Below are 6,005 nucleotides of genomic sequence, written 5' to 3'. Positions count from 1 at the left end.
GAGGAAGGGCAATCCTTCAGCCATGGCTTCCCTAGAGGTTTCCTCCACAGGGGGTTTTTCCTCTCCTGAGTGCTGAAGGGTGACTCTTCGTGAGTCCAGGGTCTGCCATGGGATGGGATCATAAATAAATATTAGGTTATTTAATTCCCAATTATTTGTCTTTTGTCTATTTATTGGGTCTTCTTTGGTTTAATTCATCACATCTCACAGGGTCATAAGGAAAACACATGAGAGAACATAGTCCAGTAACTGCCCCTATGGATGCATCTACCCCAGTGATTGCCCCTTACATACTGTACAGGTATCACGTGTACACACATCCCTGAAGGAACGAGGTCTAACATAGGCCATAACTGTGCTGGTTACCCATAGCTACCAATCACAGCACAGCTTTCATTCCTAAAAGTTCTGTCTTAAAATGAAAGCTGCTCTGTGATTGGTCGCCAATTGATATACAGTAAAAGTAGTTTCCACAACAAGAAAAGAATATAAAACAAAACACTTCATTGTTTGTTCAGTGAAGGATTTATCCATCACCGGAGCTGAGCCGGTATCAGCTGCATCTAACAGCTGACACCCCTGTGTAACTGTGCTGCTTTGGCTACCCAGAGGTGCGACCTTACAGACAGGATCTTACAGTCTCGGTGTGAGCCTATGCTTAGGGTGACAGTGATAATACCCTGCAATACATCAGGACTGCTGCGTATTATAGTGATCAAGCATACTGAAGATTACCTGTTCATGTCCCATAGTGGGACTAATAGAAAAAAGTCTACTGATATGGGGGTGCAGCGACCCTGTACGACCCCCCCTCCCCCATACTGATATGTTATATTAAAAGAAAAAGGAGATGTGTATGTATGACAAACAATAAACTTTATTAATATCAGCATTAAAACACAATTAAAAGCCCAATCTGGGTATATATCACATAAACTCCCCAAGATACGGACTGAATATGCGGCAAATAATTGCCAAAACTGATGTTACATAGATGAATGGGTAATGATCTAAAAAAATGCACATTCACACTGGAACAAAAAGTCAAAGAAATCCCTGCAAGAAATATGCATATCATCAAATAGCAGAGTCCAGTGAAGACAAGGTACATTTAAGGGATGAAAATCTACATTACCATAGAAATAGGTCCAGTCTGGGGAGGAACAGATGCTCCACGCGTACCGCCCGGCTCCCGGGCTTCGTCAGGGGATACCGGCACACAGAGAGTGATACACTTAAATACCTCAGCCGCTCCAACGTAGCCCAGCCCACCCACTTCCGCCCCGCCAAGATGAAATATCCGGACATGCGCTGTACATATTAAGAAAATGGCCGTGTGTTCCACCGAACCGGAGGTGAATGAGACAGTGGGGGTAATTTACTAAGGGCCCGATTCGCGTTTTTGCAACGGGTTAACCGAATATTTCTGTTTTGCGCCGATTTTCCCTGTATTGCCCTGGGATTTCGGCGCACGCGAATGGATTGTGGCGCATCGGCATGCACGTGGCCGTACGAAAACCCGATGGATTCGGAAAAACCGCCTCATTTTTTTTTTAAAAAATGACTTGTCTATGTGGCGCAGGGACGCCAGAGTAGGGTTAATGTCATCAGTTCTTATAAAGGTTTTCAGCATTTCCTTATTGGAAGGTTGGTGCAGTGTGAACACTTACATCCCTAACCACAGCCCAGCCACCAGCAGAAGCCCGGGAAACCAAGGGTAACTCTTATACTATCCCTAACCACAGCCCAGCCACCAGCAGAAGCCTGGGAAACCAGGGGTATCTATACTATAGAGGGCTCCCTACCAGGGTATCTGTACTATAGAGCGCCCCCTACCAGGGTATCTGTACTATAGAGGGCTCCCTACCAGGGTATCTGTACTATAGAGCGCCCCCTACCAGGGTATCTATACTATAGAGGGCTCCCTACCAGGGTATCTGTACTATAGAGCGCCCCCTACCAGGGTATCTGTACTATAGAGGGCTCCCTACCAGGGTATCTGTACTATAGAGCGCCCCCTACCAGGGTATCTATACTATAGAGGGCTCCCTACCAGGGTATCTGTACTATAGAGCGCCCCCTACCGGGGTATCTGTACTATAGAGGGCTCCCTACCAGGGTATCTGTACTATAGAGCGCCCCCTACCAGGGTATCTGTACTATAGAGCGCCCCCTACCAGGGTATCTGTACTATAGAGCGCCCCCTACCAGGGTATCTATACTGTAGAGGGCTCCCTACCAGGGTATCTATACTATAGAGGGCTCCCTACCAGGGTATCTGTACTATAGAGCGCCCCCTACCAGGGTATCTGTACTATAGAGGGCTCCCTACCAGGGTATCTGTACTATAGAGCGCCCCCTAACAGGGTATCTGTACTATAGAGCGCCCCCTACCAGGGCATCTGTACTATAGAGGGCTCCCTACCAGGGTATCTATACTATAGAGGGCTCCCTACCAGGGTATCTGTACTATAGAGGGCCCCCTACCAGGGTATCTATACTATAGAGCAGTGGTGGCGAACCTATGGCACGGGTGCCAGAGGTGGCACTCGGAGCCATTTCTGTGGGCACTCAGACCATCGCCCAAGGACAGAGTTCACCAAATAGGACCAATTCTTCCTGCAGTCCCAGGCGGACTCTCCATTCTTTCTTTACAGAGAGACCCTGGAGAGAAGCTACAACGAGAGTCTGATTTGCCCCCCTTCTTTCAACAGTGTTGGTGGCCTCAGGCAGCCGATTCGATTGAAAGATGTGGAAGAAAAGGTAGCAATAAGTTACTGCTTAAATTGTCATGTTGGCACTTCACAGTAAATAAGTGGATTTTGGTTGTAGTTTGGGCACTCGGTCTCCAAAGGGTTCGCCATCACTGCCATAGAGGGCTCCTTACCAGGGTATCTATACTATAGAGCAGTGATGGCAAACCTTTTAGTGACTGAGTGCCCAAACTACAACCAAGACCTACTTATTTATATGTGCCAACATATAAATTTAATTTGTGATTTATACTCCCTGCTCGGTCACAGCTTTCATTGATACCAGCACCTGAGGACACCAATAAAGCAGAAAATAGAAGAAATTTGGATGATCATTGTAGCTTCCCTCTTGGGTCCCATAAATAGCAAGAATTGTCAGGGCCGGAGCAGGAGCTACAATGATAATCCAGATCTGCCCCCTCCCCCCCTCCACTCCTCCAGTAGTGCCAGGTAGCGCTGCCATGTTAAAATAGCTCTGTGCACAGCAAGTCCTGGGCTGTCTGGGACTGTAGGAAGATACCTGAAGTCATCTCTGGTGAAGGCCTGGGTGCCCATAGAAAGGGCTCTGAGTGCCACCTCTGACACCCGTGCCATAGGTTCGCCACCACTGCTATAGAGGGCCCCCTACCAGGGCATCTGTACTATAGAGGGCCCCCTACCAGGGCATCTGTACTATAGAGGGCCCCCTACCAGGGCATCTGTACTATAGAGGGCTCCCTACCAGGGCATCTGTACTATAGAGGGCCCCCTACCAGGGCATCTGTACTATAGAGGGCCCCCTACCAGGGCATCTGTACTATAGAGGGCCCCCTACCAGGGCATCTGTACTATAGAGGGCCCCCTACCAGGGCATCTGTACTATAGAGGGCCCTCTACCAGGGCATCTGTACTATAGAGGGCCCCCTACCAGAGCATCTGTACTATAGAGGGCCCCCTACCAGGGCATCTGTACTATAGAGGGCCCCCTACCAGGGCATCTATACAATAGAGGGCCCCCTACCAGGGCATCTATACAATTGGGGGGACCCCTACCAGGGCATCTGTACTATAGAGGGCTCCTTACCAGGCTATCTATACTATAGAGGGCCCCCTACCAGGGTATCTATACTATAGAGGGCCCCCTACCACGGTATTTATACTATAGAGGGCTCCCTACCAGGGTATCTATACTATAGAGGGCTCCTTACCAAGGTATCTGTACTATAGAGGGCTCCTTACCAGGGTATCTATACTATAGAGGGCCCCCTACCAGGGTATCTATACTATAGAGGGCTCCTTAGCAGGGTATCTATACTATAGAGGGCTCCTTACCAGGGTATCTATACTATAGAGGGCCCCCTACCAGGGTATCTATACTATAGAGGGCTCCTTACCAGGGTATCTAAACTATAGAGGGCTCCTTACCAGGGTATCTATACTATAGAGGGCTCCTTACCAGGGTATCTATACTATAGAGGGCCCCCTACCAGGGTATCTATACTATAGAGGGCCCCCTACCAGGGTATCTGTACTATAGAGGGCCCCCTACCAGGGTATCTGTACTATAGAGGGCCCCCTACCAGGGTATCTATACTATAGAGGGCTCCCTACCAGGGTATCTATACTATAGAGGGCTCCCTACCAGGGTATCTATACTATAGAGGACTCCTTACCAGGGTATCTATACTATAGAGCGTTCCCTACCAGGGTATCTGTACTATAGAGGGCCCCCTACCAGGGTATCTATACTATAGAGCGTTCCCTACCAGGGTATCTGTACTATAGAGGGCTCCCTACCAGGGCATCTATACTATAGAGGGCCCCCTACCAGGGCATCTATACTATAGAGGGCCCCCTACCAGGGCATCTATACTATAGAGGGCCCCCTACCAGGGTATCTATACTATAGAGGGCTCCTTACCAGGGTATCTATACTATAGAGGGCCCCCTACCAGGGTATCTATACTATAGAGGGCTCCCTACCAGGGTATCTATACTATAGAGGGCTCCTTACCAGGGTATCTATACTATAGAGGGCTCCTTACCAAGGTATCTGTACTATAGAGGGCTCCCTACCAGGGTATCTATACTATAGAGGGCTCCCTACCAGGGTATCTATACTATAGAGGGCTCCCTACCAGGGTATCTATACTATAGAGCAGTGATGGCTAACCTATGGCACTGGTGCCAGAGGTGGCACTCAGAGCCCTGTCTGTGGGCACTCAGGCCATCACCAGAGATGACTCCAGGTATATACCTGCCGTCCCAGACAGCCCAGGACTTGCTGTGCACAGAGCTATATTAAAGTGACAGCTGTACCTGGGACTATTTTCTGCTTTATTAGTGTCCTCAGGTGCTGGTATCAATGAAAACTGTGACAGAGAAGGGAGTATAAATCACAAATTACATTTCTATGTTGGCACTTTGCAATAAATAAGTGGGTCTTTGTTGTAGTTTGGGCACTCGGTCTCTAAAAGGTTCACCATCACTGCTATAGAGGGTCCCCTACCAGGGTATCTATACTATAGAGGGCTCCCTACCAGGGTATCTATACTATAGAGGGCCCCCTACCAGGGTATCTATACTATAGAGGGCTCCCTACCAGGGTATCTATACTATAGAGGGCCCCCTACCAGGGTATCTGTACTATAGAGCGCCCCCTACCAGGGCATCTGTACTATAGAGGGCCCCCTACCAGAGCATCTGTACTATAGAGGGCCCCCTACCAGGGTATCTATACTATAGAGCGTTCCCTACCAGGGTATCTATACTATAGAGGGCCCCCTACCAGGGTATCTGTACTATAGAGGGCCCCCTACCAGGGTATCTGTACTATAGAGGGCCCCCTACCAGGGTATCTATACTATAGAGGGCCCCCTACCAGGGTATCTGTACTATAGAGGGCCCCCTACCAGGGTATCTGTACTATAGAGGGCCCCCTACCAGGGTATCTGTACTATAGAGGGCTCCTTACCAGGGTATCTATACTATAGAGGGCTCCTTACTAGAATAGCATAATGCATTTGTCAGTCTCGCTCTGTGTATGCGTCCTGTATACCCAGGGCAGTGACGTCACACCTGTAGTAAACCAGCTGTGTGGTGGTGACACTCGTCTTTCCCGCCCCAGTATCATCTACTGTATATTCATTTCTTCCTCTCGGTCCGCAGCAACCAATGAGACGTAAGGCCCCACCCATGATTTCCTATTAACCCCTACTGTAACTTCCAGACAGTAAGACCGACCAATAAGCAAACAGTTAATGTAATGACATC

Source organism: Engystomops pustulosus, chromosome 4 (assembly GCF_040894005.1).
Source record: "Engystomops pustulosus chromosome 4, aEngPut4.maternal, whole genome shotgun sequence".
Classification (NCBI taxonomy): Eukaryota; Metazoa; Chordata; class Amphibia; order Anura; family Leptodactylidae; genus Engystomops; species Engystomops pustulosus.
The sequence above is the reverse complement of the archived record's forward strand: the minus strand, read 5'-3'. Positions refer to the sequence as shown.